The sequence below is a fragment of the Mchenga conophoros genome, linkage group LG6, assembly GCF_057382185.1.
Source record: "Mchenga conophoros isolate Kocher_MC1m ecotype Shallow Benthic linkage group LG6, M_conophoros_male_GT1.1, whole genome shotgun sequence".
Taxonomy (NCBI): domain Eukaryota; kingdom Metazoa; phylum Chordata; class Actinopteri; order Cichliformes; family Cichlidae; genus Mchenga; species Mchenga conophoros.
The window spans coordinates 587,823-598,073 of record NC_140531.1 but is presented as its reverse complement, the minus strand read 5'-3'; the positions used below and the strand labels follow the sequence as shown (position 1 = coordinate 598,073).

The following is a 10,251-nucleotide window of genomic DNA, read 5'->3' as shown; positions in this document are numbered from 1 at the left end:
TCCCCATTTTGTCAAGCTTCCAGCCTTATTAAAAAAATTGATTGAATTCATTTATGACATCAAAATTCTACACATGATACAAAAATATTTTCTTTAAATTCTTGCTATTTTTTTACACAATAAAAAACATTATAAAATATACATAAGTATTCATAGCCTTTGCTCAATACTTTGTTGAAACACCTTTTACTATTACAGCCTCAAGTCTCGAATATGATGCTGCAAGCTTGGAACTATTTTGGGGCAATTTCCCCCATTCTTTTTTGTAGAACCTCTTGACTTCCATTAGGTTGGATAGGGCACATTGGTGCAGAGTCGTTTTCAGATCTCTCCAGAGATATTCAGTCCACTCAGGAACATCACAGATTGGTCTTAAAACTACTCCTTTCACCCCAGTCTGAGATCTAGAAAGGTCTGGAGTAAGTTATCATCAAGTATGTCTTTGTACATTGCTGCATTCATCTTTCCCTCGACTCTGACTAGTATCCTAGTGCTGCTGCTGCCAAAAAAGATCCCCCGAGCATGATGCTGCCACCACCATGCTTCACTGTATAGGTGGTACTGGCCAGGTAATGAGCAGTGCCTTTTCTCCAGACATGACACTTTGCATTCAGGGCAAAGAGTTCAATCTTTCATTAGACCAGAGAATTTTGTTTGTAACGGTCTATGAGTCCTTCAGGTGCATTTTGGCAAACTCCAGATGGGCTGTCATGGGCTTCTTAATGAGGAGTGGCTTCAGTCTGGCCACTCTACTAAACAGGTCTGATTGGTGGAGTGCTGCAGAAATGGTTGTCTTTCTGGAACGTTCTGCTCTCTCCACAGGGCAATGCTGGAGCTCTGTCAGAATGAGCTTGGTCACCTCCCTCACTCAGGCCCTTTCACTCTATTCACATAGATTAGCTGGGCACCCAACTCTAGGAAGAGTCCTGGTGGTTCCAAATGTCTTACATTTAAAAATGATGGAAGCCACTGTGGTCATTGGGACCTGCAGTGTTGCAAACGTTTTTCTGTACCTTTCTGTAGATATTTGCCTCTATACAATCCTGTCTTGGAAGTCTGCAATTCCTTGGAACTTTTGGCTTGGATTGCTCTCTAGCATGACCTGTAACTATGGGGCCTTATGTAGACTCATATGAACATCTGACAGATGATCAGTGATCAATATGATGCACTTGAGCCCAGTTTTGGGTATCATGACAAAGGTAGTGAATACTTATGTACATGTTTTTAATTTTAAGAAATTTGCAAGCTTTCCAAACATTTTTTTGTTATTCTGGCATATTGTGTGAAGAGTTCTGAAGTGATCCATTTTAGAATAAGACTGTAGCAGACTCCAGAAGCACTGTACCTGTTTATTTATCTTAAGAACCTGCCTTAGTGAAAAAATGTATAAGAATGGCCAAAGTGGCCATTATCTGCCAAGGAGACGGTGCCATAGACAGTTAAAAATCATTTTGTATCACTGTGCTGGCATTAGTTCTTAATTTGTGTTTGTGCAGTAGTTTGCTGGGAAGCAGAAATAATCACAGAGAGGGATAAAAAGCAAGAGACTGAATAAACTAATTATGAATGTCAGCGCTGTCCTTGTGTGCCCCTTGGACACAGTGGAAACACTGGGGAGAAGAGCGTCATTGCTAAGCAGTCATCTCTCTTTAATAACACTCACTACCCTATCTATGATGCAGTGGGTGTTCCGAAAAGCCCCTTCAGTGACAGGCTCATGAAACCATAATCTACAAATCTATGTTCTGTGCCTTTGTTGGTGCATTGATATGTATTTTGGAATAGCATGAGACTATAGTAATTTAATTCCCCCTCATCGTGTAGTGATATAAAAGTGAACAGGCAGAGAGAAATGCATCACTACACTCTCACATTATTGATGTAGTGTGTGTCTGTAAGTGCACAAGAACACACTTTTGACTACCTTAAACTGAAACCAATGAAGTAATCACTGACTAAACATATTTTATGTGTATATGCACGTGCATTGTATTATTGCCTACACATTTTTCCTGTTATTTCCACAACTGTCATAATAATAGGTACGCCTCTGTAATCCTGCTTTTATTTTACTTGAACATTAACTGCTGGGAGTTTGGGAGTCAAGATATGCTGTTGCAAAGCAATAAAGTAAGTCATCTGTCTTAAAGGGTACAATAGCTAGATATAGTATTTATTAAGTTTGAGATTCTGATTCAACCAAAGGGATTTTGCTTGACTGAAATATCATTAAAAAACATTAAAGGAAGACTGATTACCCTCCAGCAAATGCGTGAATAAGGATCACCGAGCATTGTCTTTGAGATGTAGCAGCATGTGCAGTGTTTTCATTCCTTTCTTTTCATAATTATTTTAAAGGAACCGCCAACTTCAAAGGCGTCGTTGTCAGAAGATGCCTCTCCCTACTGTTGTGTTTCCAGTCCCATACCCAAACATTTCTTCAACACAAATGGAATTAAATTAATTGCAAAGGAGACTGGCAGCAGGGAGGAAGTGACTCAGGTAAGAAAAGTCTCGCATTAATATGGAACAGATCATTTACATACGAGGACTGACTTGCACAGAGAGAAGTTATCCTGAAGTTCAGTAACTTTACACTATAATTTATACATGTTCTTGTATGCATGCACATTTCCCTGGATATATATCTTTGTCTTCTTTGTCGCATTAAAACTATTGTGTTGCTGTAATCTGATTACTTTTTTACTATTGCAAAATAGTAATTAGATTACTGTTACTTTCCCGTAAGCAGGCTGCATTACTGCATTACTAAACCATTATTTGGTTTGTGAGGGTGTCTCGTGACAATGACGTAAGCATGTGCAACAGCAACAGACGCATGTAGATCAACAATGGATAATATGGAGTGCTGGGACGGGAATGTAAAATTCACAGAGAAACCCCCGGATCCCCCCACTGACATGAACGCTTTGGCACCAGGCAAACCTCCGACGGCTCCACTTCTGCTAAACAGGTGAAAACAGATTTAAGAGTGACAGGACTTAGTGCAGCTAAATCTTTGATTTTAGTTATTTTTTGCTGTGTTTTACTTTCATCTATTTGAAAGAGTGAGTGTAAACACAAAAAATAATTATAGTTTATATTCTGGAATATTCAGAAAATAGGTTTAAATGTTAAACAAATTACTTCAAGTCAAAGTCTGTTGCATATAATTTCATTTTTGCTTGATGCAATGTGCATAAAATTAAAAGATTGAAATTAATAAAACAAGTTTTAAAAAGAGATTCAGTTTTATATGATGGATGATGCAGAAAAAATAGAATTGGGCTGAAAGGTCTATTACTTTATTAACATATTCAGGTTGTGTATCATGTTTTTAAAAAGTAACTAAGTTATAAAGTAACTAATTACTTTTGAAAATAAGTAATCAGTGAAGTAACTGGATTACTTTCTTGGAGAAGTAATTAGTAACTTATTACTATTTTCAAGTAACTTGACCAACACTGGTGCCAGTTACTTAAACTCATCCACCTTAACTACCTCTGTCTCACCAGTCTAGTTGCTTCACTCTCACATACACACACGTATTTTGTCTTGCTTCTACTGAATTTCATTCTTCGTCTCTCCCAAGCATACCCCCACCTCTCCAGGCTATCTTAGACCCGCTCCCTACTCTCACTACAGATCATAGTATCATCTGCAAACATCATAGTTAACAGAGACTCGTGCTTAACCTCATCTATTAATCTGTCCATCACCACTGCAAACAAGAAGGGACTCCACTAAAGCGCTCGATTAAAGATGCAGTTGCTTCTATTCACAAAACCACATGATCGGCCTTATATATCGACAATAAATCCAAAATGTTTGGGGGTTTTTTTCTGCTTTATTCATCAAACCTTTATTTTTTTGTGATTTAATGGTTTTCTAGATTGCACACATTTCATCTGATTGATTATTTAGCTACAACGCTATTATCTTTTGACAATAACCTTTAAAAAGGGCAGTGTGATATTACTTTAAGTGTCCCACACTCCCTATATTTTTTTACTTTTTCCTTTTAACCACTAATGCACCACACACATACAGTGTCTCATAGCCTCCCTTCTCTGTATGTGCATGCTGTCTTGCAATTTAATGAATGGAAATAGTCTCTTACTACACTTAGTGCTGTGCCATGTGGCAGCCACAACAAAGCGATCACAAACCACAAGGGCGAAAATAAATTGCTAGAGGAAGGGGAAAAAACACCATTTCTAGAATAGTGGGAGATATTGCCTCCTGTGCACCATCCTATGCTATGATACGTTACAGGCACATGTAAGATAGTGTGATTGTTACATAGCTCTTATTCTCTAACAAAAGTAAGATGAAGGTCAGAGGCATGTCCAAAGTCAAAGGCAACTGAATCAATATCTGAAGCTGTGCATTTTTCCATTTATTATATTTTCTTATTATTAGTTTAGAATATATTTAGCACTCTAGAGCTATGAATCTGTGATTAATAATTTTACCCCTTTTGCAAGCTGTTAATAGAGTTCCTCACTTTTTAATCATTTTACTGTCACAACAAGTCATGCTGCTAATTTTTATATCAACCGTCCACCCACTACCACCACTGATAAATCCCTTCTTTCAGTTTTAAAATAGGGTTTATCTGTTATTCTGTGGTTATGGCGAATAGAGAAAGGGGAAATAAATGTGCTCATTACTGGGAAACACTACTGTTCCACATGCACCTGAAAAAAATCCACAGAAGTAAAAAATTGGAGGTAATGTCTTATAAATATACCATCCACATAGCTAGTCGATTTCATGCAACTTATTTGATGTGATTAAACAGCTACGATGTTTTTAAATGTGTCAAATTAAATTATGTGTTATTGTAAAACGGTCTCCAATACTAATACTGTTTTAATACTGTCATTATATCACCTGAATATTCTCTGTGAATTAAATTTAATGAAACATACAGCAGGTATCAAGTTTGGTTTAATTCTCTTCATATGTGACCCTAACCCTCTAACAACTATTTAAAACAAAAATGGGTTAAAGTGGGGTTTAGTATTTGAAATTACTTGCCATTTTAAAAAAAGACTACTCAATTTATGCTCACTTCTTTTTACTTATTATCTGGGTAGATGAAACATGAACACAACATGAACTGAAACATTTACATTTGCTTCATGAGCACATCACACAGATGAGAAGGAAAAGGGATTTGGTAAAGGTTTAAGTGGGTCATTGGATGTCTGTATTTTCTTATTACTGAGCACTGACTGCACCATCACTGGAAGCGAAGCCAGACTGCAGGATGTGAAAAATGAACCAATTCATTAGTAATATTATTATTACATGTATTAACCTACCAATGTTCCAGCACCTTCAGTAACCCACTTTAACCCTTGCGTTTAAAGCAAAAGAATAATAGGGTCATGCTCTGGTTACCATGAACATTGGGATAACTGCTTATGCTGAGTCCCATATTAAAAAGCAGAAAATAAGTTCTAATTTTTTCTTATTTGTGGTTTATCACTTGCTGAACTCCACTGCAGTTAATACCAGGTTTTTTAGGTGCGCCTTGTTTGTGCCACCTTGGACCCCTTGCCTCAGAACTACCTTCAAACATGCCTCAGAGATTGTGGTCCATATTAACATGATAGCATGATTGTTGCTAATCTGTTGGATCAGTGCAGAGAATCTACTATCACCATCCCAAAGGTGCTCTAGAACTGGTGACTGTAGAGGCCATATGAGTAACGAGAACTTGTAATTTCAAGAAACCAATTTGAGATCATTTGAGCTTTGTGACATGGTGGGTTATCCTGCTTGAAGGGATGAACATAGCAAGCAGCAATACTATTTGTCACGATCTGCTACAGGGATTCAAACGCAGAGCGGTAAGGTATCTCCAAGGTGTGGTTTATTTACAGTGCAGTGCAATATATGTACAGTGAAGGGATCCAAAACTCCGGGGGGGAAATCACAGGGTAACTCGCTCACGTCTTCTTCTCTCACACTCACACACTTTCCCGCAGCAGGGAGGTCGCAGGTCCGGGGGGGGAATCTGAAGCAGACGAGAAGGCAGGTCACCAACTAATCACAAGTCACGGATAGGAAGCACAAGAGCTGTGAGAAAACTAACGTTAGGGGTACAATCATCCAGCGACGAGAGGATCTGTGTTCCAGCCTCAAATAGTGCTCCCGGTGATGATGGGTGAGTGTTGTCAGGTGTGTGTGTGGGCCAAGGGCGGGAGCCCACAGTGAGTTCCGCCCAGGCAGAGAGGGAGAAAACAGCAACAGCAATTGTAGCCTTGTGGGGCCGACCGGGCAGGCACGGAGACCATGACAGTACCCCCCCCCTCAACGGGAGCCTCCCGGTGACCCACCAGGCTTACCTGGATGCCTGCGGTGGAAGTCCCGGAGCATGGCACCATCCAGGACAGCAGCTCGAGGCACCCAGGAGCGTTCCTCTATCCCGTAGCCCTCCCAGTCAACCAGGTACTGAAAACCCCGACCCCGGCGCCGGGAGTCCATGATGCGGGTGATATCGTAGACCAGCTGACCATCCACGAGCCGGGGGGGCGGCGGGGCCCTGGAGGGAGGGCACAACGGGCTGGAGAGCACCGGCTTGACCTGAGACACATGAAAGACATTGTGAATGCGCATGTTGCGCGGCAGCTTGAGGCGGACAGACACAGGGTTCACAATGGCCTCAACAGGAAAAGGACCAATAAACTGAGGAGACAGCTTCTTCGACTCAGTCCGTAGCGGCACAAAACGGGTAGCCAGCCATACTCGTTGACCGATGGTGTACACGGGGGCCGGTGTCCGGTGACGGTCAGCGAGGGTCTTGTTCCGCTCCTTAGTACGGAGCAGGGCAGCCTGAGTCGCCCGCCAGGCACGACGGCACCCGCGGAGGTGAGCCTGTACAGAAGGAACGGAGTGCTCACCTTCGATGGCCGGGAGCAAAGGTGGTTGATAGCCCAGGGACGCTTCGAAGGGAGACTTGCCCGTGGCGGAGGATGTGTGGCTGTTGTGGGCGTATTCGATCCATGGAAGCTGTTCACTCCAGGTCGATTGGTTGTGCGAAGTGACACAGCGGAGGGCAGCTTCCAGCTCCAGGTTGGCCCGCTCCGATTGCCCGTTACTCTGTGGATGGAAACCGGAAGACAGACTGACCTTGGCCCCCAGTGCGGAGCAGAACTCCCTCCAAACACGGGACGTGAATTGCGGCCCCCTATCCGAGACGATGTCCTCGGGGATCCCGTGAAGACGGAACACATGGGAGGTGAGGAGCCGGGCCGTCTCCAAGGCCGAGGGGAGCTTCGGGAGGGCGACGAAGTGTGCAGCTTTGGAGAAACGATCGATAATGGTAAGTATGGTGGTGTTACCAGCGGAGGGCGGCAGGCCCGTGACAAAGTCCAAAGAAACATGGGACCATGGTCGAGCTGGTGTAGGGAGAGGCTGCAGAAGACCCGGTGGAGGGCGGTTCGAAAGCTTATTCCGGGCGCAGGTCGAACAGGCGGCTACATACTCCTTGGCATCCCTAGTCATAGCAGGCCACCAGAAGTAACGTCGGAGGAACGAGCAGGTGCGGAGGACCCCAGGATGGCATGAAAAGCGGGCGGTGTGAGGGAAGGGACCGTGCCCGATCCTTACAAAAAACATCCCGCAGATCATGATAAACCCGCGGAACCATCGAGAGGTCCGGGGCATCCGACGGCGAGGCCGTGGGTGGGAGCGAAACGGGGGAAGCCGCAGCCCGGAGGCAGTTCATATGGCAGGCCACACTCCAACCTAGTACGGCACCCTTCTCCCAGTCGATATGCGGGTTGTGGAGGACAAGCCAGGGGTGACCCAGAACCAGCGGAGTGAGAGGAGCCTTAAACGAAAAAAAAACAAATCCTTTCTGCGTGATTGCCAGAGAGAGATAATGAAAGGAATTCAGAAACATGAGTGATGTCAGGCAGGCGCTGGCCCGACAGTGCGTGAACGCGGAGGGGGCGTGACAGAGGCTCCAAGGCGATGTTCAGTTTGGCGGCGAGTGAGGTGTCAATAAAGTTCTGCTCAGCCCCAGAGTCAATGAGAACGGAGAGAGAATGAGAAACAGTCCGAACACGCAGAGTAGCCAGCAAAAGAAGCCTGGGGAGAGGGCTTTCACTCGACAGATCGCCCACCAGCACCCTCACGATCACTGGTGAGCGCGCCCTTTTGCCAGCGTTGGGCAGGAGGAGACAGAGTGGCCTTTACGGCTGCAATAAACGCACTCACCGGAGGCAAGACGGCGCTGGCGCTCCGCGGGCGACAGCCATGAGCGCCCAAGCTGCATGGGCTCTTCCCCATCCCCGGTGTCGGCGTCACACGACCCATGGGCTGCAGTAGGGGTCCCACAAAAGTCCAGCGGGGCATGCCCCGAACGCGCGCGTGCGCTCCGATGTGCGCGCACCTGATCGTCCACCCGCATACACAAAACCAGAAGCGCATCCAGGGAGGAAGGCAGTTCACGGAGCATTAGTTCATTCTTTATTTCCTCATTAATATTAGTGAGCAATGCACTTTTAAGGGCCTCTTCCCCCCATTTCGCCTGTTCAGCCAAGGTAGAAAAGTCAATAGAAAAATCAGCCATGCTGCGTTTACCTTGTTTAAGCGCAAGCAAGCGCTGGCCGGCGGTGGCAGTTGTGGCTTTCCTGTCAAACACACCTTTAAACTTAGTAAGAAAGTCAGAAAAGGTGATGTCCGGCTCCGCCTGAAGCGCAGCTTGAGCCCAGGTTAGAGCACGGTCCTGGAGTAACTGGACGATATAAGCGATTTTCGCACCATCAGTAGAAAAGGTTTGCGGTTGCTGGCGAAACTGAAGGGCACACTGAGTGAGAAAACCAGCACATTTATCAATCTCTCCCGTGAAAGCCCTGGGAGTAGGGAGGAATCTGTCAACGTGAACAGGTGGCGCGACACTTACAGCTGGAACTGGCGCCTCCAACGGAGGAGCGGCGACCAGAGGAGCGGCCGGTAGCGGTGTTAGCCGAGCCACGGCCTGTGTGAGGTTCGCGAGCTCTGCTCGAAGGTGAATGAACATCTGCTCGTGGCGTGCCAGCATCGCGGCCAAAGTGGCGAGGGTGGGAGTCGAGACCGCTGGGTCTGCTGAATCCATTTCCGTGGCTGGATGATTCTGTCACGATCTGGTACAGGGATTCAAACGCAGAGCGGTAAGGTATCTCCAAGGTGTGGTTTATTTACAGTGCAGTGCAATATATGTACAGTGAAGGGATCCAAAACTCCGGGGGGGAAATCACAGGGTAACTCGCTCACGTCTTCTTCTCTCACACTCACACACTTTCCCGCAGCAGGGAGGTCGCAGGTCCGGGGGGGGGAATCTGAAGCAGACGAGAAGGCAGGTCACCAACTAATCACAAGTCACGGATAGGAAGCACAAGAGCTGTGAGAAAACTAACGTTAGGGGTACAATCATCCAGCGACGAGAGGATCTGTGTTCCAGCCTCAAATAGTGCTCCCGGTGATGATGGGTGAGTGTTGTCAGGTGTGTGTGTGGGCCAAGGGCGGGAGCCCACAGTGAGCTCCGCCCAGGCAGAGAGGGAGAAAACAGCAACAGCAATTGTAGCCTTGTGGGGCCGACCGGGCAGGCACGGAGACCATGACACTATTCTTGTGATGTAGCCAACTTCCGTCAAGGTTTGATGTGTTGTTCCTTCAGAGATGCTCTTCTGTAGACTCTAGTTGGTAATGAGTGGTTATTCAAGTGTCTGTTGTCTTCTTATCAGCTCAAAGCAGTCTGGCCATTCTCCTCTGACCTCTAGCAGCAACTGCCACTCAATCAATAGTTTAGATTTTTCAGCCCATTCTTTGTAAACCCTAGAGACAGTCGTGGAAAATCAATACTTAGATACTGATACTTAGAAATACTCAGAAAACCCGTCTGGCATCATCCAATGTTGCATCTGGGGTATGATGGAAGTCCCAAAGAGCCACAGAAAGAACTTCTCAATAAAGAATGGATGTTGTATTTATTATTCAACAGATTTACAAACACACCAGTATGAAATAATCTTGGGGTGAGCTAAGGCCAAAATAACAAACAAATGGAGCTGCCTACCAATGCAAACTGAGATAACCTACAGAGAAGAAACAAATGTGTTACCTCCCCATGATGATATAAACAAGAGAAAAAAGTCAAACTTCACAAGTTAGAGCAAACACTAGTGTAGCTGGTTTGATGATGGGGAAAATAAAATGAAATATGCAGTGTGATAGGCTGAATAGATATTT

At 45.0% G+C, this 10,251-nt stretch overlaps 1 pseudogene; it reads right to left on the bottom strand.

The window, feature by feature from the left end:
• Positions 1-387: 387 nt before the first annotated feature.
• On the bottom strand, positions 388-1,099 carry LOC146571756 (uncharacterized; annotated as a pseudogene).
• Between the last annotated feature and the right edge of the window lie 9,152 nt (positions 1,100-10,251).